Source organism: Dendropsophus ebraccatus, chromosome 7, assembly GCF_027789765.1.
Source record: "Dendropsophus ebraccatus isolate aDenEbr1 chromosome 7, aDenEbr1.pat, whole genome shotgun sequence".
NCBI classification, from domain to species: domain Eukaryota; kingdom Metazoa; phylum Chordata; class Amphibia; order Anura; family Hylidae; genus Dendropsophus; species Dendropsophus ebraccatus.
In genome coordinates this window covers 8,275,569-8,299,731 of record NC_091460.1, presented here as the reverse complement: position 1 = coordinate 8,299,731, position 24,163 = coordinate 8,275,569, and positions in this window count along the sequence as shown.

Here is a 24,163-nt window from a genome sequence, read left to right as displayed (position 1 = left end):
AAAATAAAAAATAAAATGAGATTACAGGTAATCTGGGGTGGTGACGGGCATCCTGGGGGTGTTTACTTGCTATCTGGGGTGGTGACTAGCAATCTGGGGTGGTAAGAGCAGTCTGTGGCAATCTGGGGTGTTTATGGGCAATCTGGGGTGGTTTGTACCCTAAGGAATTAATCACTGTGAACACTAAGGTTATTCCGGGGGGAACAGGGGGGGGGGGGGAAACATGTATTCATCTCCTTTCACTGTGGATTCACGGTAAGAGGAGATGAAAGCGTGCTGTGCCGTTACCGGTGACCGCTGTTATACTGCTAATAATGGTGATCGTCGGTGCGGGGACTGGCCAGTACTGACCCCACACTCTGCCCCAACTTCTCAGTGACCTCCGGTAGTGTTTGGTGCACTTTTTTTTTTACTTTTACACTAGTGTACATTACTGTACACTAGTGTAACACTTCGATCACCTATACAATACACTGTACTGCTTCTGCAGTACAGTGTATTGTATTATGTGACCATCCTGCTGGCAGGCAATAGCCACAGCTACCCCTGTCATTAGGATGGCTTATCCATGGTCAACCCGGGGGCCTTCATTAGGCCCCCAGAGTTACCATGGAGACATCAAGGGACCAGACGGCGCCGCAGGACATCGCGATCACGTAAGTATACCTGCGGTGCCGACCGGGAGCCACCTGAACCCATTAGATGCCGCTGTCATGCTTTTACTGCGGCATTTAATGGGTTAAACTGCCCAGAGCGGAGAATCCTCTGCTCCGGGCAGTTTCAGGGGTGAGTCAGCTGACACAATGAAAGCTGATCTCCCGCTGTGCTGCCGCCGCCGGGCGGCAGTTTATTCCGATGCATCCGCCGCTAAAAGGGATATGCATCGGAATGAAGCCTATTAGTGGCCACCGTGAAAAGGCAGCACGGCGGTCACTAAGGGGTTAAGAGCGACTTATGTAATGCCCCTTTAAGAGGGACTTGGGTACTGTCCCCTCAGCTCTGCTACTTTACTGACTGACCTCTGCTACTTATAATGGTAAAGACCATTGCTCGGTTACCATGACAATCTTACTCATGTTAGGGAGACAAAATTATTAAGGACCTCCCATATATTACATCTTCTATTGGCCAATAGTGGACATGTGACTGTGGATGTTGTGATACATTGACTGACAAGACCTTAGAATTTCTATTGGCTGATATATTTCAGCTATTTGAATATTCAAATTACACAGGAAAGTGATATCCTAAAATTGGTTCCTTATCGGTTTCTCAGCAGTTGAATTTACTTTTCGCGAGCGCTTAAAGTTACACAGCACTGACTGCCGGGGGTCTGAGCCAGGGAAACCGTGTGACCAGTTTATTGGCTATTTGCATTATGTACAATGCAAAATCTCAGAATCTCTTTGAATGATTTAGAAGTAAAAGCATTCCAAAATTATCATCACATAAAATAACAGATGTGAAATATTAGGCCATGTCCTTAAAGCGTACCTGTCATTTTGAAAAACTTTTGACCTGTCATAGAGACAGGTTTTGATCAGTCCGGGTCTGAGTGTTCACACCTGTACCGATGGGGAGTATGAGCAGGGAGAGGACCGTGCTGTGCTGTATCCTCTCCACGTTCTGTGTAAGCAAAAAAGAGTTGGCCTTAATAGAGCTCCATTATAAGCCTGACTCTTTTTTACACAGAGTGGGGAGAGGTAACACCACAGCACACTCCTCTCCCCTCATTGTCTTCTGACCTGTCTCTATGACGTCTCTGTGACATGTAATTTTTTTTTTTCAAAACGGCAGAGACAATTTAAAGAGTTGAAATGTATAATGTAACACATCTAACCTCCCGTGTATGTTTCCAGGTTATAGACTGGGGATTCATGTAAAGCTTCTGACCACTGACATCCCAGGGGGTATAATTTCCTATTTCCACCTTTCGTACGTCCATATGTGGGGTCTTATTTATAAATACCCAGTTTATTATCATATATGGATGTGCAGCTTCTCCTTGGTCATTGAAGTAATATGAAGATGCCATTGGATCCAGTGGAGACTTCATCCTCTGTAGGTAGCGCTGTAACCTCCGGGTATATTGTAGAAGTCCAGGGATAGAATTTTCTTGATATTTGTCTTTTATATATAAGAACATTTCATGTAGAGATTTTCCCAGGATTTCTACTGCGTGATAGACCCTCGTAGAGACCCCGGAGGAGAGGTAATTCCTCAGACTTGGCCTAGTGTGAAAATAAGTCTCATTATTCTCGTAATCTGTGGAATTGTAGAAATAAAAGGAATCTTTATCTCCATTTCCTGCTATTAAATCTAATTCTATCCATAACCCCTCAGCATTTAATATATTGGGGAGTTTCCTGTGATTTTTCATAAAATCTTCCTCTCCTGGAAAAGGTTGTGATGAAAAGTCCACGGCTAGACTCCCATTCATTTCTGTGAATTGCTTTTCTGATACAAGGTAACTGAAAGCCCAAGATGGTGGAAGGACGAGAGTTTTGCTTAGAAATATAGCTTCATAGTTAACTAGTAAACCAACTACATGATGTGTGAAGGTGCCGCATATTATAATGATACTGACTTGTGGACTCTGTAACATCTGTGAAATCTTCTCATTATCCTTCTTATTCTCCTCTGTAAGTTTTATAATGTAAGCGGCACAGATCCCGTCCTCTCTCATGTACTTTGTCAGTATCTGCAGCTCATTCTCTCCGGCATCATCATCCGATACTAAAATCCCGACCCAGGTCCAGCCAAAGTGCTTCACCAGTTTGGTTATTACCATATTGTGGACGTGGTGATTCTGGACTGTGCGGAAAACATGTGGATAGAGGCGTCTATCAGATAGGGACTGGTCCGTGGCTCCATAATTGATCTGTGATACAGAAAATAGGTAGCGATGAAGGAATCTTTCAAAAGTACTGTTCAGTGGTTTCAACTAATTTTGGCATAAAGTTCAGATTCGTTAGAACTGAACATAAATCGAACTGCACTAAAACAGCTTACCGATCTACAATACTTAGAGTATGAAGGCTTTTTTTTTTTTTTTAGTGAAAATTAAATACAAAATGAGTATTTTCCACTGCAAAAAAAGGATTTTTTTAAGTCACATTGCTTTATATGGGTGAAGCTGCTTTTTCCAGTGTTTATTTCTACTTGTGCTTTTACGACGTAACCTCACCAGGAAAACACATCAAAATTGGTGCAAGTAAGAAAAGCCTGCTAAACACCAATAGAAAGCTCTGTTCCTCTGTTTCTGCCCATATGGAGCTGTGTCTCTGCCCATGTGTTTGCTCCTCTGCATGAAAGTGAAGTTACAGTAAAGAAAAGCATAAATAGAGAGAAAGGAGCAGCAACTCAACAGTAATCTTCAGATAAATAAATGTATTAATCCATGCAAATTCCTCCACACAATAAAATGGGATGCATGAGACAGATGACAGCAACCATCATGGGGCAACAGCCGTTTCACACATCAATAGCACTTCATCAGGCCTGATCTAATGAAGTACTGATGATTGTTCGAAACGGCTGTTGCTAACATGTTACTTACCTGAGTAAGTATGTCCAAAGGTTGGCAGTGTGGTGCAGGTGCTTGTCATTGAGCTGCTTACCTTGGGTCTTGCCGTCAATGAGTGCTTATGTGGTGGCCTTAGGAAGAGGAGGAGCCCTGGCATCCTTAACTACTTATGGGTGGCCTAAGAAAGAGGAGGACTATATGCATCCATGACTAGTGGATCTCTTCCTGCTTCTGCCCAGCTACAAGGAAGGTATTGAGGCCGCTTAAGGTCTTCAGCCAGTTCCAATGGATCCACCACTATCATACTGGGAGACAATAAGGAGCACAGACACTACTGTAAATGATGTTTCTTGTGCAGCAGTTTGACTGATGCCATCATGCAATAAGCATGTAGCAATCCCACTGAGGCCGTCATACAATACCCTTGCAGAAGTCCCACTAAGGCAGTCATGCTTGCTTGTGTCCTCTTTAAGAACCCTTAGTGGCCAATCTTCTTGTGCACTAGGAAGAGGACAGTCACCCTCTCTTGCTCCATCACCTTCTATTCCACCCTTGTCCTCTCCAGTTTGGAGAGGAAAACTGGCAGAAGTGAGACATCACTGCAGCTTCTGGACCCAGATGAAGAGTGTTCTAAGCGTAGGAAGGCAACAGTCCAGAAGTTTAATCAAGTTAAAGAGCAATGGTTTCTGAGAGACCTACTGCACGTCCTTACCCTGTTTGTTTGCAGGAGTTCTGTAAAAAGGGACTACCTCCTGGACTTCATACATAGCCTGGAATCCACTGAGCAGGTGGAGTACACCCCTATGCAAGGGCAACGTGGATGGTGGGCTGGGGTAATTACCTGGCCGGGTGTGTTGCCACTGGAGGCTTCCCCACAGTGTCGGACGACTGGGACCAAGAATATCTCCTGCAGCAATGTCATGCCCTTGTTGAGATGCTTGAGGGGCTTAGCCTGACACCAGTATGTGAAAGACAACTCCAAAGAGCAGAAACCATTCCTGTAGCAGTCTGTTCCCACTCACCAGCTCCTCTTACAAGCCATGGAGTCCCTCAAGCGGAAAAAACTTCATCATCTCCCATAGTGGCAGTCGTTCCTCCGGAACCCACCTCTACATCCTCAGCTCTACAATTGTGTCTACCATTAGGGGTGAGAAGATGCCAAGGTGTCTTAAAAGCCAGAAGTCAACCTTATCTCATGGCCCTGCATCAGCATTTTGCCAATTAGGGCAGTTATAAACTCTCATGTGAACTGCACCCATTGGGCAATTATTGCTTCTCTTGTGTAGTCCCAATTGTGCAAAGTTTTTAGGTTTTGCCATGTTGGCTACATGCTGTAATATTTAAGAAATGTGCCTGATAGAGATGAGCAAGGTAGACGAAAATTCATTTTGCGAGGTTTGCAATTTTTTGCAAGATTTACAAAATGAATTCTAATGAATTTCAACAAAACAGCCAAAACTATAGTAGCTACAATACTGGAAACAACTACTGGAACCAATGGACTTTGTCTTAAAGTGTCACTGTAACTTTACAAAACTTTTTACTACTAACACACTATTACATTGAGATCGCTGCCATTCAGGATCTTTAAAGTGTGACAAATAGAAGAGGGTGAAAGTAGTACAAATACAATCTGAGGCAAAGTCACCTACCCTCACTAAAGGAGTTAGGGAAAGAAAGAGAGGATCAAGGGAATGAAGGGATGTATCCATGTGATCACTGTTCGATCTTTCCTTATGGGAGGCCCATTAAAGATTGTAAAAGTGAAAATACAAGATAACTATACTACAGGAAGCTGGAGTATGGAAGAAAGTGAGAGAGTTATTCACATTAAAGGATCTGCAGCGAAATCTACTTCGGATCCTATTCCAGTGACTTTCAATGAGAATACATACAAGCAGCGGGATTCACATCCCGCTGCCAGTATGTAAGTGACAGCGCCGTTAACCCCCCACCGGCCAGAGCATACTGTACCTGCTCCACACTATGGCTTGCTTCAGGAGCTCCTGGCGTCTTCACATCCTGCTCAGCCAATCAGTGGCTGTGGCGGGGCAGCGCACTAATTGGCTGAGCGGGACTTCCAGCCGAGAACGCCCATTCCATACAGTTCTTAATACTGGCTGCCTTGAATCGGTTACTGTGCTTGGTGCTGAGAGGTTTTATGTGTAAAGAGATGGTTGGCCTCAAACCCCTTTTTTTTTTTTTACTATGAGTGGGACACTGGGGGGACACACTGATCCTATGATCCAAGCTTTCCCAATGGAGCTTGAGTTGTTTCCCTCTCCACCAGTTAGGGAGCTTTCAGCTTAAAGTGTCACTGTCATTATAACTTTTAGGCTGGGTTCGCACTACGTATATTTCAGTTAGTATTGTGGTCCTCATATTGCAACCAAAACCAGGAGTGGATTAAAAACACAGAAAGGCTCTGTCCACACAATGTTGAAATTGAGTGGATGGCCGCCATATAACAGTAAATATATAATACATAATTTCAATATAACAGCCGTTGTTTTAAAATAACAGCAAATATTTGCCATTATATGGCGGCCATCCACTCAATTTCAACAGTGTGTGTGAACAGATCCTTTCTGTGTTTTTAATCCACTCCTGGTTTTGGTTGCAATATGAGGACCACAATACTGACTGAAATATATGTAGTGTGAACCCAGCCTTAAAGACTAAATCAGCAGTAGATATAAAGCAAATTTGCAATATACACTTGTTATTTCATTTTTGGTTTGTTTTACCATAAACAAAGCTATACTTTCCAGAAATCCACATCCAGTCTCCTAAAGGTTTTTAGTTCTGTTTCGCTTGAAAAAAAAAAGAGAGACTAAACACATGAAGTCCCGGCCAGTACGAAGTGTCATGGCTCAATATGTCCACCAATCCTTCCTTCTTTGTAAACGTAGATGACCTAGGAAACACTGGACTTCCTGTGTTTAGACTCTTTAAAAAAAATGTCAAAACACAGAAAGTGGACTGTTTTCTATAACAACTAACAATAAATAATGAATGTAAATTGCAAACTTGCTTTATATCATATCTACTGCTGATTTAGGTTTTGAAAGTTATAGTGGCAGTGACTCTTTAGGTATCTAGGCTAAGCCAAAGGCTACTACTTGCAGTTCCTAGAATTATCCAAAGGTCTTTGTTCAACTTCCCCTTTAAACCCATAAAGATATGGTTCGAAGTTCAATGGGTTATCCAGCGCTACAAAAACATGGCCACTTTCCCCCTACTGTTGTCTCCAGTTTGGGTGGGATTTTGAAACTCAGTTCCATTGAAATAAATGGAGCTTAATTGCAATCCGCACCTGAACTGGAGACAACAGTAGGGGGAAAAGTGGCCATGTTTTTGTAGCGCTGGATAACCCCTTTAACTCTGTTACCCAATATAATCAAGTCCACTTGTTTTGGGTTCCTGTCCCGAGGATTCCCATTAACAATTCCCTTTTGTTACTGAAGAAAGTACTCCTGAAGAACTCTCTCACTTCTCACAGCTTTCCTCCTTCTGTAGTTCAACTTCTCCTCCTTCACCTCGATCTTTTTTCTCTTGTCAGCAACAGACAGGCTTGTCTGGCTGACCAGGCCTTTGCTGGCCTGCTCACAGAAACTAGCTGTACTGGACAGTAAACACTGAACACTACCTGCTGTTACAGCTAGGGTTTTGTGTGAAAAATAATAGCAAGCTCCACCTACCTTCTAGCAGGTTCTAGAAAGCGCTGGGAACTTCTACAGTACTTAAAGCAGTGGTTGGGGGTGTCACTAATTTCCTAACAGTGTAGTGTAGAGTAGTGTGTGTAGTAAGGCAATGTAACCAATTATCTGCCTGCCAGTTACACTTGTACACCAAATACATAGCAGAGTTTGCTGTAGTTCATCCTATCACATAAAACACATACAAGGCCACTTTGGGGACAGGTTCCATCCTAGACCAGTCACAAGAGATGCACCCTGGTGCACTTCAATAAAAAAGGGAACTTTCGCTAATTCTTCTACAATAGAAGCCATCTACACATGTGGTACTTTTTTTCCCTAAAGGCTCCTGGTTAAAGGGGTAGTCCGGTGTTTTTCAAAAGAGCCAGGGAGAAAGTGTTTGAATATAATTAAATGCACTTACCTCTCTGGCTCCAACACAGGGGTCCTCCGCTCTGGTTTCTGGTCTTCTTGCCGCTTCCTGGTCTGAGCAGGGACCCGGATCGTGACGTGTCAGCCTCGCTCAGCCAGTCAGAGACCTAGGTGGGACCCCGACACTGGTCTTCCCCTTTAAACCAAACCAAGGTCAAATAGAAGGGAAGTACAACTGATACATGGTTACAAATTCTCTTATTCTCTTGCACTTTATGACTGATGGTTTGGACAAAAGCCAAGGAAAATGCTAGAAAGGTGAAGCATAGCAGGATATGTGTAACGCCTGAAGTCGTGGATCCTCTGTACCGTCACTAGCGATGGCATAAACCGCACCAGGGAGGGGAGTCTAAGGGGCCGCTGGTTTTTAACAGAGCCCGCCGCAAGGTGGGATGGGCTTGCTGCGGCAGGCGACCACCCCAGGTGGTCAACCCCTGGCTTGGTTTGCTAGTGACGGCGGGCAAGGTGTGGCAGGAGCAGTAGGCAGGTGCTGGCAGTGGTCAACAGGCGTAACCGCAGGTGACAGAGGCAGTGCACAGGAACAACAGACTAGGCAGCGGGCAGGAACTAGGGACAATGACAGCGGACAGGAACAACAGTGAGCTGGGCCAAACGCTATGGGAAGCATGTAGAGGCTCCAACACAAGGGACAGGGCATGCTGGGATTTATAGGGAGTGTTAGTGTGTACACACCAATTAGGAGCGGACTGCCCCTTTAAATCTGAGACAGCCGACGCGGGCGCCCTAGGAGGCGGGGGCGCGCGCCGGCCGGCACAGAGAGCGACAGGAATGGGGCGAGGTGAGATGCCCCCAGGGGCCGAACTAGCAGCAACGCCGGGTCCCTGCACAGGACACTGGCGGCTGCAGGACACAGGGAGGGGGTGCAGCGACGGCCAGGAGCACGAGACGCCGCCGCAGCCCTGACAATATTTGACCTGTGTTGGGTTGAGTTTAATGGGCACTAAAATCAAACAGGACTGTGCAATACGTACAAAAGTGTGCAATGTGAACAGCAATGCCGTCTGTGAATTTAAAAGTGTGCAAGTTCTGTGTAGTAGTATGTGTGTTCACACTGATGCAGGAATCAGGTGAAGTCCGGTCTAGAGGCATACATCAAATGGGCGATATAGAAGAGAATGAAGCGACCACTCACCGCCAATGTCAACTTTAACTTCAGTTTATTACCGGACACAAGTGCAAAGCAGGGAAGGGATGATGTACAAAATGGGCGACCCAGGACCGCACCTGCACCTGTTGCTTGTTTCATTCTCTTCTATATTGAACTAAAAGACAATGTCTAGAGCAGTAATGTCAAACTCAGGCCCTCCAGCTGTTTCAGAACTACAGCTTTGGCTGTCCAGGCATGATGGGAATTGTAGTTTTGTAACAGCTGGAGGGCCTGAGTTTGACATGTGTGGTCTAGAGCAGTGCTTCTCAAACTGTGAGACGGGCCTCAACAGTGTTGTTGACTAGTTGTTGGTGAGGCCCAGCTGGGGAGACAGTTTTCATAAAAGTAACTGTGATCCGCTCAGTCCTTTTGCAGTTTGCAAAAATCTCCATTTTAGCAACATTATTAATATATTTTGTACTTGCTTTATCAGCATATAGAGCTTGGGAGATGGGTGAAAGGTAGCCCTAGCATTATTTTTAGCCTTTGAATGGACTTTCACCACAGATTATGAGGCCCAGACACCCTCTTGGTCAGTCTGGTGAGGCCCAGGCATTGCCTTGGTCTGTTGGGTGAGGCTCCAGTAGAAAAAGTTTGAGAAGCACTGGTCTAGAGTATCCAGTACCTGAGGATATCCATATAGTCCAAGGATCTGTGCTGCAGGAATAGTGGTAGATGAGTGGTGATCTCCAATGATACCGGCCAGCTGGCCATGGCTCCTATAAGAGTAATTCGGTATTATCTTATCCGGACCGGACAGAAGATGGATAACTTGTTTTACCACCAATCTTACATCTAAGCAGGAGTCGTAGGCGTGATACCCCAGGGTAATGTTGGGTAAAATGTCCGGATTCTGGTTAATATGATCAATGGTGAAGAAAAATATCAGAGAATGTATGAATCCCTGGATAGCTGGCCTATAAATAGATAAATGTAGATACTGATGAGTGACTGACTGGAGATCCTGCTTCATGTATTCACTACACTGTGTAAGTAAGATGAGATATTGCTGCTGATTGTGGGTTACTGTTCCCTTTTTACCTCAATACCTGCCCAGCTCCTGCCTCCTCTTCTCTTCCAGGTACAGCAGTAAGATGAAGATCACGTATTACGGCGTTGGGGCACAGACATGCCCTGGGCTTCTCTTGTAGGCCACAGCCATGCAGAAGCTTGTAGTCTTCAAGAGAGTTGAGGAGTTGATGTGATTGTTAAGGGCGAATTCTGCCAAGGGTAACAACTCACACAACTTTTCCTGGCAATGGCATACATAGCTTCTTGGAAACTGCTCCAGTGATTGATTAAGTCTTTTAGTCTTCCCTTTGTTCTCCGGGCGAAATGTTGAGGAGAAGGATAATGTGATACCCTACCTGTTGCAGAATGCCATCCAAAACCTTGACTCAAATGGTATGCCCCTATCTGACACAATGTTAGTAGGAATACCATGAAGTTGATTAATATGACGTACAAACAGACCTGCAGGTGTTTTTGCTTTAGGCAGTTTTTTTTTTAACAACAACATGACACATCTTTGTAAATCGATCCACAGTTACCCAGACCATGGTCTTTCCTTGGAAGGGAGGAAGAGCGGTAATAAAGTCCATGGTCAAGTAAGACCAAGGCCTACTGGCCAGGGGAAGAGGTTGCAGCAGAGTGACCGAGGGTTTTTGCCCTTACTTAAGCCTCAAATGCCCTGATGAACTCCTGGACATCTCATTGCCACGATGGTCACCAGCAGGAGGATGACAACAAGTAACTGGTTCCTGCAAAACCTGTATGACCAGACCACACAGACAAATGCATTTGCTTCAACACTTCCAACCTAAGCTGAAAAGATACAAACAATTTATCAGGCGGTAAATGCTCTGGTGCAATGTTCTGTGACCCTTAAAATAGATGACTTTAAATCGGCGGACAAGCTATCAAGTGTATAATCGGGTGAGAGGGTGCTCTCAGGTTCTCCTTCTGGAGCCTCGCGAACACCACCACTTCTATCGCGAACACCAAAACTTCTAAATAAAGCATCGGCCTTGACATTTTGGGCCCACAAAATTTCATCCGGAGAAAAGCAAGACCCATCGTGCCTGACAAGGATTTAATCTTTTAGCCTTGCCTAAATATAGCAGGCTTTTGTGGTTCGTCGGGACCATTATTTGATGCTGTCCCTAAAGTGTCTTCACTTCTAAAAGGCCCATTAATAGCCAGTAATTCCCTGTTCCCGATGTCATAATTGACCTCAGAAGTCGAGAATTTTCTGGAGAAGAATGCCACAGATCTTAGTTTAGTTTAGTGTAGAGTTCCCTACCCTGAGACAATACTGCCCAAACACCAGTCTCTAGGGATGAGCGAACCGCACCATAACAAACCAGATTCATTACGAACTTTGCAAAAAGTTTGGTTCGTCACCGAACCGAACTTTGAGAAAGTTAGTAACAAATCTGGTTAAAATAACAATAACAAATAAAATCACAGAATAGACCAAGATACAAGGGATTATTACTCCTATTATCCCTTGTATCCTGTTTTTTTGTGAATATCAAGATGTGTGACATCACCCCTGTTAGGGTGAAACCTTAAGTTAGTCTCCTCAGATACACCTGGGTGCTGCCTAATCAAAAATGTAATGTGACAGCTGTCTGTGAGTCTAAACCAAGTCAAGGTGATCTACTTTATTAAGTGAAAATCTCTCAGTTTATATCTTAACGAGAAGGCTTCAAAAATAAAATACGAGAACCACGTTTAGCCGCAACAAAAAAAAAAAAAGTTTAAAAAAAAAACAGTCAAAAAAAAGTCCCATCACTGTCCCAGCAAAAAAAAAAAAAAAAAAAAAAAAGTCCCATTACTGCACAGTTGTGTAGAAAAATGTTGGCGACTCATTGGGATTCTTGGTGTCCAAGACCGTGCACCCGAGTGCTGATGTCTGGTCCTTTAATTATGGGCAAGGGCGGTACATGTATGTTACTGCCTATTGGGTCAACACCCTCCCAGAAGACCATCAGGGAGTTGGCCCATTCTTGCCACTGTCACCTCCCCGGAGCTTTATGGGGCCATTTCTGCACAAGTTCTGCCTCCACCAAATTGCAACCATCCGCCGGTTTGACTGCAGTCCAACCTGCCTCGGTGTCTTACCAACGATGTCAGGCCCAGTGCTCTCAGGCTGTCATCAATTTGTTGAGCCTGGGTGAACGGAGCCAAAGTGGGCAGGAGCTCCTCCGGACCCTCAGGGAGGAGATATATGAATGGCTGACCCCACGTCAACTAACGGTGGGAAGTGTTGTAGCCGACAATGGGAGGAACATTGTCTCTGCAGTGCAGCACGGAGGGCTGAGTCATACACCTTGTATGGCACATTTGATAAACCTCATAGTGCACAGGTTTCTTCGAACATTTCTTGCCAATTGTTGATCCCTTTTGAGGACGCAACTCCAAATAACTTTGTGTCCCGAGTAATCCCTTACACCTTGGATAATTTTTTTTTCACTATTTTTGCAGAGGCGTCTACAGGGACATTTTGGTGGGAACAGTGTCATGGCTTCACCTAGTCTGAGTATTTTAGCAAATAAAACACTTGTTGCCTTTTGTGTCACCCCAGTCATCCTAGTCTATAAGCTCTCGTAAGCAGGTCTCTAATTCTGTTTCGTGTGTATTGTTTTTATTTAGATTTATTTATTGTATATTGTAATATAAATATAACCTGTATTGTACATAAACAATATATATATATTTATATATATATATATATATATATATATATATATATATATATATATATATATTTAGCGCTGCAGAATCTTTTGGCGCTATACAAATAAATATTATTATTATTATTATTATTATTATTATTATTATTATTCTCACGTGGAGAAGTAGAAATCCAGGTAAGAAGAAATATTTCTACTAAAATAAAACTCCGAACATGCTGTCACCAATAGATATGGCACTTGGGTGGGAGAAGATGAGTTGGAGGATAGGAATAATACAGTATTTAGCATATAGCCTTTCTGATCACTTTACAGTAAATAGGTAGAGATGAGCGAATACTATTCGATCAAACAGCTATTCAATCGAATAGTACACTATTCAAGGTATTCGACCGCGAAGCTGAGGGAGACTGTAGCAATCATCCTTCTCTTCAGTGGGCTGGGTTAACCCGGCCAATTGAAGAGAAATAGGACGCGTGATGCCGTCTCAGAGGGTCGGGGCCAGGAGCAGGGAGCGTGTCGGGGTGGACTGAGATATGATGATTCTATGCAGTCCGTGGGGGTGGATGCATCTAGATAACAGCAAAACTGTGCAGAATCCATAATAAATTAACATTGGAAAGATCTAAAGCTATGGGTGGGCAACGTATTAATGCAAAAATAATTTTGAGGGGAATACCCCTTTAAATTAGGTAGGAAGGGAACCCAAAAAGCTCTTGTTAGGGCTAAAACTATAGAAAAACAGACATTTACAAGCTGTTGTGACATAGGCAGTGTGTATACCCACTGTTGTGCACGGGGCGGGGTACACAACTATCGAGACCCGATCAGCATGACCAAGTATTACGATGGATGGCGGAGAGTGCTTCCAGTCATTTATCCACTCACTCCGGTCTCGAGGCTAGCCAAGAGTTTGACACTCATGTCTCCAAACCTGCATCATAGTCCATCATAGTCATCCAATCCTTGCCCACTCCAAGGAGCTCTTTTCAGGTCCTTTTTCTCAATTGGACAGTGTTAAAATACTTGATGAATCCCAGGAGCTACCTGAGGATAATATCTGTAGCGATGCACAAAATCTGGAGCATTCGCCGCCATGTCCAGTTGATTTTGGTGTTGTGGACCGGCAACCCAAAGTCATCATGACTGACGATGAGGAGACCCAATTGCCGTTAAGCCAAACAGTTGACATGAGGAGGGGCTGAACGATGAAGCGTACGACCCAACCTGGCAAGGGCTGATGTCCAGTGGGGAAAGTAGTGGAGATGTGGAGGCCCGCGCCTCACCAAAAAGGGCGCAAAGAGGCAGAGGGGTGTCCAGAGGTAGAGGACAGACAAGTCACCGGAGGCAGGCCAGAGTCACCAGGGCTGAAGCTTTTCCCCGAAGCAGCCAGTCACGCCAAGCTCCCACCGTGAGGTCATGCAGTACTTTGGTGTGGAGGTTTTTTAATGTTTCCGCGGATGACAAGCTGAGTGCGGTGTGAACACTATGTCACTCAAAAATAAGTAGAGTCTCTATGAAGAGCAACTTGACCACCTCGGCCATGCGGTGTCACCTGGAAGCAAAGCACTGGGCTCAGTGGGAGCAAACGCAGGTGAACCTGCGCCTGGCGTTGCAACTGCTTACTCTTCCCCTGTTCTCTCTGCTAGAGCTACACTCCAGACCACCAATCAGGACACCTTGCCATCTGCTTGTGCTTCGGCCACTTTGGAGCAGGCCGTGCTCAAGCTTATCAGCCTGGGTGATAAGAAGCACAGCGCCCCAGAGGTCAAGGATGCCATCTTGCAGCAGAAATTTGGCTGTTGCCGCTGCAGCTGGGACCAGAAATGGTCGTGTGTGATAATGGCCGTTACTTGGTGGCTGCTCTGGAGCTTGGAAAACTCCAACACGTTCCATGCCTGTCGCACATTTTTAATTTGGTGGTGCTGCGCTTTTTTAAGACCTACCCCGACCTGCCGGAGCTGCTGCTTAAAGTGCGGCGTCTGTGCGCCCACTTTCGGAAGTCCACTGTGGCGGCTGCTTGCCTTAAAAGGCTCCAAAAACATCTGCATAAGCCCGAACACAGGCTGTTGTGCGATGTCACCACTCGCTGGAATTCTACATTTCATATGTTGTCCAGGGTGTGTGAGCAGCAGAGAGCTCTCATGGAATACCAGCTCCAAAACCCACAGGTGCCTCAAACTCAGCTCCCTCACTTTGCCAACCATAAGTGGCCATGGATGGCAGTCTTATGCAAAGTTTTAAGGGTATTTAAGGAGTCCACCAAGAGGGTCATCTGTGACAATGCCATATTGAGCGTAACCATCCCACTCCTATGTGTCGTTAAAGAATCCCTCATCGCCATCAGGGACAACGCCTTGCACGCACAGGAGGCCAGGATAGGAGGAGACATTACGGAGCTACACAGTCACTCTACACTCCTGTCAGCTGCTCAGGGTCGATTCCTAGAGGAAAAAGAGGAGGAGGCTGTTGGCCACACTGTTGTCGAGGCTAGCAGTGCAGTTGTGTGCATCCCATTGGTCCAGCGAGGATGGGGAGAAGAGGAGGAGGAAATATTCAGCGATCCTTCTGGTGGGGGCAGCGAAGTGATGCCAATTTACAACCTGGCACACATGGCTAAATTTATGTTGGGCTGCTTTGCGAGGGACAAACGCGTTGTCCACATAATGGGGAGCAAAAAATATTGGGTTTTCGCAATGCTGGACATCCGGTATAAAGATAACGTCTCCTCGTTCATTGTAGTAGAGAAAAGGACCAGCAGACTACTGGAGTACCACAGAGAAATGCTGCAATATATGATAGAGATATTCCCACCTTCCATTGCTGGCAGCAGAGAAGAGAGTTCCTCCCAAAGCCAGACAACATCCATAAGGTCCACAGGCCCCAGGGGAAAACTCTCCAAAGTATGGGACACGTTAATGGCACCCCCTTTGCCAAAGCACCATCACTGCAGGGCCTAGTACAAACAGGAGGGACAAGTATTGGCGGATGTTGCGGGATTACCTTGCCGACCACAACCCTGTCCTCCCTTGGTGCCCTACACGTATTGCGTCTCCAAGTTGGACACGTGGCTGGAACTCTCATTATACGCTTTGGAGGTGCTGGCCTGCCCTGCCTCCAATGAATGGAATCCTGTCCGGAGTGTATACACATAGGGGGGATTTATGAAGACCGGCGCACGCCTCTTAGTTAATCAGAACCTGTGCCTGGCGTACTAAATCTACACCTGCTGGAAGCAGGTGTAGATTTGGATCATGATTTACACCTGCGAGCAGGCCATGCTTCCTCCCTGCCTTGTCACGCCCTCCCCAAGCTCCCTCAGCCCGCACATGGGGCAAGTGGGGCATACGGCAGGCGTACGCCAGGGAGAAGGGGCGAATCTGCACCTTCTCCCTAGCGTACGCCTGTGCAGCCACTATTCATTGAATATCGGCTGCACAACCCTGACAGTGCACACAATGGAGAGTGCGCCTCTGGACGTACTCTCCATTGTGAGAAGAAAAGGTAGACACTATATATACTATATATTGTTGTAACATGATTCAAGAAAAAAACAAAGACACCACAGCAAACATGATTAAAAACAATGATCAAACATGATCCATGCGATCCAACAATATATAGAAGTATAAACCCAATTAAATTGTGCAAGGCACACGCTCACAGGGGTCCCCGTGGGACAATTTCTTCGAGCTAAGAGAAATTGCATGGATGACAGAGATTTTAAGACGCAAGCAAAGCAATTGACGAGGCGTTTCCGAGATAGGGGTTATCCCAAGAGAACGATCTCTCAAGCATATTGGAGGGCATGTGGAGAAGAAAGATCTGTACTACTACAAACAAGATCCAAGGAGAAGAATAAGAAAGAAGAGATTAGATTTATTTCCACCTACAATAACCAATGGACCGATTTAAGACACGTGCTGAAGAAAATTGGCACATGCTTTTGGCTGACAAAAGAATTGGGTCCCCCCCTTAGTGGTAGGGGAAAAAAACCCACATTAAAGGACACGCTCACTAGAAGTCATTTCCAGAGAACAAAACGAACGCTAAATAGATGTTTTGGCTACCAGGGATTTTTCTCAGTATGTACATTCATGCCCCCGAGAAGGAAGTTCTTACAAACTGGAATGGGTAAATTATGGCATCTTAGGGATTGAATCAATTGCAAAACCCGGAATGTCATTTATGCGATCACATGCCCCTGTGGTAAAATTTATGTAGGTCAAACTGGACAACAACTTCGCAAAAGAATACAGAAACCTATCTCTACTATTACTCTAGCAAAAACAGATCAAGAACAGGGTAAAATTTTCATATCGGTAGCCTCCTATTTCTTGAAGAAGCATGTAGGGAGATTAGACGGCGTGCAAATCTGTGGTCTAGAAAAACTTCACACTAACATACGCGGTGGTGAGACAACAAATGCATTACTGAGATTATTACTTTCCATAGAATTGATATTGGAACACAAATTCATACTTTCATATATACTGTATATACACTTGGGTTATATAGATTTTTGATTTATTCACGTTATGTGCATCTGAATACACTAACACATAATTGGGGTGTATACAGTCCTATTTTTAGTTTGGTCGTCTGCTGTCGTGGTACAAAGGTGTTTAGAAGTGTGTAATTATAGGTGATTTTGTTTTGCTTTTAGGAGGGCTAGAGGTTCAAATAAAATAAAATAAATATTATATTCCTTCTCATGTTTAGACATGTTGGGATCTATAGTGGAAGTTGAAACCAAGCATGTTTGTATAAGTATGGGCCCATTAGAGAGGAATATTGGAGGAACATTGGACAATGATGAAAAGATATGGATATTGGTGATCACCATTGGGACAAGATGGCACCCCCTATTCGGTTTCAACATATAATAACTGTGGGGACTTTGATGCCCTGGAGATAGGGACTCCAGCAGCTGCATTACCTGCTGGCATAGCAGTGATTGTCTGCCTGAATCAGATGACCTGGGTGTATATACTGTACTGTAGGCTTAGATTTTATAGTTAGGTTATTATCTTCCAATCATACCCTACAGTCCTTTTAAAGGGGTTATCCACCTAACACCTAAAATCTGAAATGCTAGCTGATCTTAATCAACAAGTCCACCTGAGTATTTTGAGCTGTCTTTCTAGCTGCTGCCATTCTGGGCAGGAAACTACATTTCCCATCATGCATTTCCCTGATTGGTCCATTTGCGTACTCACCCCCTGAGCTTTTCATATTACAGAGACCTAGGCTCAGGGACACATGTAAGTCTATGGAAGCAGCAGAGGTGCATGGAGATGATGCAGATGATGTCTCCTGGGGGTCGGGTTACCAAGTCAATAGACAGATAACCCGTTACCCAGAGAGGAGATCACATGTCCTGAGTCTACAAAGGGGGAAGAGGGAGCAGCACGTTGTCAGAGTGGACAAAGAGAAGATGAATTTAGACTTCCAGAGCGAGAATGAGAAAAAAACAGGGAAAGGGTGCAAGATCGGTTATACAGGTTGTGAGGATGATCAATATATATTCACAATCTTACATAAAATATCCCTGATCACTCATATTTGGCAAAGCTCCTCACCCCCCCCCCCCACACACACACTTTTTTTGTTTCTTTTTGAAGCTGGTGTCCTGTTTTCCTTTGGGCACTAGATGTCATGGCTAGATGGATTGGGGCCATATAGTGAGAGTCCTGGATATTAACAGGTTCGCTTATCTCTTACCAGACTGGGGGGGCAATAAAACGTCCTCATGGTGTAATGGCTTTATGACAAGGGGTCTGGCTGCAATATGCATCCAGAGTTCACGCAGGAGACAATCAGAGGTCACTGTAGACGTCTATGGAGATATTTGACCTCTTCAGAAAGATGATAAGCTGTCATATTCCAGAGGTGAGATTCGCTACAGGTCAGCAGGGTAGGGAGAGGGACCCACCATTGTAAAAGCAAGAAAGTGGCTCTAGGGGAACCCAGGGAAGCCTGTAACTCCCCTAATCGGGTACACACCAGACCCATGGTTGGTATGCCCGTGACCGGCAGGTGATGCCCCGTAGTTTGATGCCCCTGGAATGCTGATCGGAAATGCGCCAGCCAAGTTATGAGGATTTGAAAATCTTCAGGCAAGCGTCTCCGGTCATAAAAGATGGACCATTAGCTCATTAGCATAGTCCCTGTCACCCCCCCTGTGAGGTCAGAGGAGGGAGGGAGACAACTGCTCTCACCATGCTTGATAAGGCAGGGAGTATGATGGGAGAGTGTTCAACACTTGGGGAACTTGTTATGAGTGTGTTGGCCCGCCGTTCCTGCTAATCCCCATAGCGTTCCAGTTCCAAACAGCCCGATAGCAAAGTAGGTTCTGGTTTTCTCCTTTTTATTTTAGATGTAGGGTGGTATTGGCAAAGGGAATTGTTTAAAATATTGTTTTTATTACCTTTAACCCCTTAACGACATCGGGCATAAACTTACGCCCTCGCGCCCTGGTACTTAGCGCATCAGGGCGTAAATTTACGCCCGATGTTTCCCCGATCGCTGCGTGTTCGCACACAGCGATCGGGGAAGATGGCCTGCTATAAATCATAGCAGGCCATCTTAGCTTCTCGGCACGGGGGGTGGTTAACAGCCAATAGCGGCAATCGGAACCTTTCCGGGTCATCGGTGACCCGATGACCCGGAAAAAAATGGCGGTCGGTGCTGTCCGAGGACGGCACCGACCGCCATTACTGTAAAAAGTAATGGAGGTCACTGTGCCACCGGCCCGATCGCCGTGAACGTCCGGCCGTTCACGGCGATCGGGCCGGTGGCACGGCGATCAGAGTGCCACAAAATAAAAAATACCTGCCCTGGACCCCTCAGCTAGGTAGCTGGGGGGTCCAGAGCAGGTATTTGTCCATTACTCACCTGTCCCGGGGTCCTGATCGGCGTCTTCCGGGTTCGCGGCGTCCTCCGTCATTCCGTTCGGTCTTCGGGTCTTTCCGGCGGTCCCCATCGGCTTCTTTCGGCTTTTTTTGGCTCCAGCCTCGTCATTTTCCGGATTTTGCGCTCTGCTGCCCTCTAGCGGCGGATATGTGTAATACACTTATCAGCAGCTACAGGGATGTTCAGAATGTAGAAAAAGTTTTTTTTTTTCCAAATTTTTTTTTCTATTTTCCGCACCCTATCGCCGCTGAGTGTTGATCAGCATCGCACGAAAGTGCGCTGCTAATCAGCAACTCCTCCTTTTTGGCGTAGGGTGTTTTTTTTCTATATTCTACTGCCACGGTCTGCTGATAAGTGCCGCACATAAGAGCGGCATTTATCAGCAACTCCTTTGTTGGCGTAGGTTTTTTTTTTTATACTTACTGTAAAAAAAAACACGTAAAAAACACTACATTACACCACACTACATTGAATAAAGTTTGACACTACACCACTACATACCCCATATACCAATCCCCGTATAAAGATGACCCCCAGGGTGTTTTCGGCGTCAGAGGGATACATTATTATTGCCTCCGACACCGAAACAGCCAGTGAGGATGAATGGGGGTATCCTTCTTTCCTCCATTCATCCTCATCATCCTCATCATCCAGTGACGTGTCTAGGGGTAGCGTAGCGTACGCTGCACCCCAGACACATCTTTTCCGCCAGTACCGTCCCAATAAGAGATGACGGTATGGTGTGAAATTCTACAAACTGTGTGAGTGTACCTCAGGGTACACTTACAGATTTCGGGTACGTGCACACTGCGGAATGGTGAAGGATAACCCTTCATGCATTCCGCAGCTGGCACCCGCCGGCGGACTGATGCGGGCGCATGTCTCTACCCCTGTCATAGACTCCATTCTATGCACGGGCGGATTCCGTCGTCTATCCAAAGAATGAATACGTTGGACGGAGAGCGGAATCCGCCGGTGCATAGAATGGAGTCTATGACACGTGTGGAGACGTGCTCCTGCATCAGTCAGCCGGCGGGTGCCAACTGCGGAATGCACGAAGGGTTATCTGTCGCGATTCCACAGTGTGCACGTACCCTTAGAGTGTATGTAGGAAGGGACACCCGAATGCAGCCCCCAGATGCCCCCTCCCCCCCATCCTCGGAACAAGTGGGAAGATCGTCCGGGAACTGATCTTCCCACTGCTGGATAAAGGTCACCACCTATACGGGGATAACTTTTATACCATCACCCCCCTTCTTCCGGTCCCTCGCTGCCCGAGCTACTGTAGCTTGCGGCACGATCCGAAAATATCAGAAGCAGTAATAAAGCCCTAATATTTAGCAGCCATGGAGCGGACCCAGCGCTTCTGGATATGAGGGACCCCGTATCGCACCAGGACAACATTTTCCAGGTGACGTCCCCCACATTGGAGAAAGGGAGACCCCAGAAGAAGTGCAGAGTGTGGCGTAACAGGGGGATCAGGAAGGACACCATTTTCCAGTGTGACACCTGTCCTGATCACCCCGGCCTCTGCATACTGGATCGCTCCAAGGCGTACCACACGTCATTGGGGTTCCACATTATCTAAATTCTCTCCCTTATTCCTATTTCAGGGGTCACGTTGATCCAGGGATTATTCTGATAGCCATTATGGAGTCGGGAAGAAATTTTTCCCCTGTGATGAGGCTACTGTTGTCTGCCTCACGAGGGGTTTTTGCCTTCCTCTGGATCAACACAGGTTGAGTTTGATGGACACCTGCCATTTTCAACCTTATAAACTAATAATTCGCCTAATACCCCCCAATTAAATTAGAATTGTCCGTTTTTCCCAGCTAAGTAGGTATGGCCACCATTCCCATAAGAGGATGCCATGATGCAATTACAAGGCCTCTGTGCGGCCAGGACAGTAGAAACCCCCCACAAGTGACCCCATTCTGGAAACTACACCCGATAAGGAATCTAACAAGGGGGGCAGCGGGGATATGGCCCCCTGGTGACGGCCACATTTGGGACGTGAAAATAAAAAAAATGGTATTTTTTATTTTCTCGGCACATGTTCTACGTAAGTGCCTGTCACCAGTGGGGTCCATATCCTCACTGCACCCCTTGTTAGATTCCTTATGGGGTGTAGTTTCCAGAATGGGGTCACTTGTCGGGGGTTTCTACTGACCTGGCAGCACAGGAGCTTTGTAATTGCGACATGGCCTCCATCCTCCATTACAGCCTCTAAATGGTGCTCTGTTCCTTTGGTGGCGTGCCCTGTGCCCATATGGCACATTATGCCCACATGTGGGGGATTTTCGTACTCAGGGGAAACTACCCTACACGTTTTGTGTTCATTTTCTTTTTTAACCCCTTGTGGAAATGGAAAAAATCAAGGCTAGACCAACATTTAGTGTAATTTTTGTAAAATTTTTACTCTAAATCATTAATCTTGTCTTGATTTTTTCATTTTCACAAGGGGCTAAAAGATAAAAAAAACACTAAATGTGTAGAGCAATTTCCCCTGAGTTTGGAAATACCCCACATGTGGACATAAAGCGCCGTGCGAGTGCAGGGTAAGCCTCTGAAGGGAAGGAGCGCCATTTCGTTTTTGAAGGCTGGATTTGGATGGAATGGATTTTGAGGGGCCATGTTGCATTTAAAAGGCCCCTGTGTTGCCAAGACAGTTGAAACCCCCCACAAGTGACCCCATTATGGAAACTACACCCCTCAAGTAATGTAACAAGGGGTGTAGTGAGCATATGGACCCCACTGGTGACGGGCACAAATGTGGAACAATGTGGCGTGAAAATGAAATATTACATTTTTTACACTATAATGTTGGTCTAGCCTTGAATTTATCATTTTCACAAGGGGTTAAAAGAGGGGGAAAAAAACAAAATGTGTAGAGCAATTTCCCCCGAGTCCGTAAATACCCCACATGTGGACATAAAGCGCCATGTGGGTGCAGGGCAAGCCTCCGAAGGGAAGGAGCGCCATTTGGATTTTGGAGGTTGGATTTGGCTAGAATGGATGATGAACGCCATGTCGCATTTACAGAGCCCTCGTGCTGCCAAAACACTGGAAACCCCCCCACAAGTGACCCTCATTCTAGAAACTGCACCCCTCAGGGAATCTAACAAGGGGTGCAGTGAGAATATGGACCCCTTGATGACGGGCACATTTGTGCCATGAAAGTGAAAAAATGAAATTTTTTACTTTTACGTCACATTGTTCCACATTTGTGCCCGTCACCAGTGGGGTCTATATGCTCACTGCACCCCTTGTTAGATTCCTTGAGGGGTTTAGTTTCCAGAATGGGGTCACTTGTGGGGGGTTTCCAGTGTCTTGGCAGCACGAGGGCTCTGTAAATGCGACATGGCCCTTGAAATCCATTCCAGTGAAATTCAGCTTCCAAAAGCCAATTGGCGCTCCTTCCCTTTGGAGGCTCATCCTGCGCCCGCTTGGCACTTTATGTCCACATGTGGGGTATTTCCGTACTCGGGAGAAACTGCGCTACACATTTTGTGTCTTTTTTTTCCTCTTATCCCTTTAAGAAAATGAAAAATTGAAGGCTAGAACAACGTTTTAGTGTAAAAAAATTTTTTTTTTCCCCCGCCATATTGTTCGGAAAATCTGTGAAGCACATGTGGGGTCCAGATGCTCACTGCACCCCTTGTTACATTCCTCGAGGGGTGTAGTTTTCTAAATGGTGTCCCTTTAGGGGTGTTTTTTAGGTTTTGGCACCCCAGAGCCTCTGCCAACCTGAAGTGGTACAGTCAGAAATGACCAAATATAACGGAGGCGTTGAAATACACTAGGCGCTCCTTTGTATCTGAGGCTTGTGGTTGCGTCAAATAGCGCAATAGGGCCACATATGGGGTATTTCTATAAACTGCAGAAACGGGGCAATAATTATTGTGGTGCATTTCTCTGGTAATAATTTAATAATTATGAAAAATATTGGATTACAATAAAATCTCTGCACAGAAAATTAAAATTTTCAAATTTCTTACACACTTAGCTTTTATTTCTGTGACTCCCCTAAAGGGTTAGAACACTTTCTGGATATGCTTTTGCAGAGTGTGAGGGGTGCAGTTTCTGAAATGGGGTGCTTTGTGAAGCTTTCTAACATACAGTCCCCTCAAATACACTTTAAGGGTACAAACCCACTTGACGTATTTGCTGCGTGAATCAGTCTTTAAAATAAGCAGGCAAAATGCAGGTTGGCTTTATACAATTGTCCTGCGTTAAAATACGCAATTGCGTATTTTTGAAGCGTGAAGCTACATGCGTTTTTCACACAGGTTGTTAACAACTGATGCTTTGCTAACAACAAGCTTCACGCTTCAAAAATACGCAATTGCGTATTTTAACACATTCAAAGACTGATTCACGCAGCAAATACGTCAAGTGGGTTTGTACCCTAAAACTGAACAGGTCCCTAAAAATATCTGATTTTGAAATTTAACTGAAAATTTGGAAATTTGCTGCTAATGTTTTAAGCTTCCTATTGTCTAAAAAAAATGAAAGATCGTTTAATAAATGCCGCCAACATAAAGTAGACATGTTGCTAATGCTATCTAATATATAATTTATGTGGTATAACTACTTTTTGTATACGCAAAAAAGTTTCAAAGTTGGAAAAATGCAGTTTTTTACATTTTTTCACATTATTTGGGTTTTTTTTCATAAAGAGTAATTATGAGTATCGACTCCAATTTACCAGAAATGTAAAGTACAA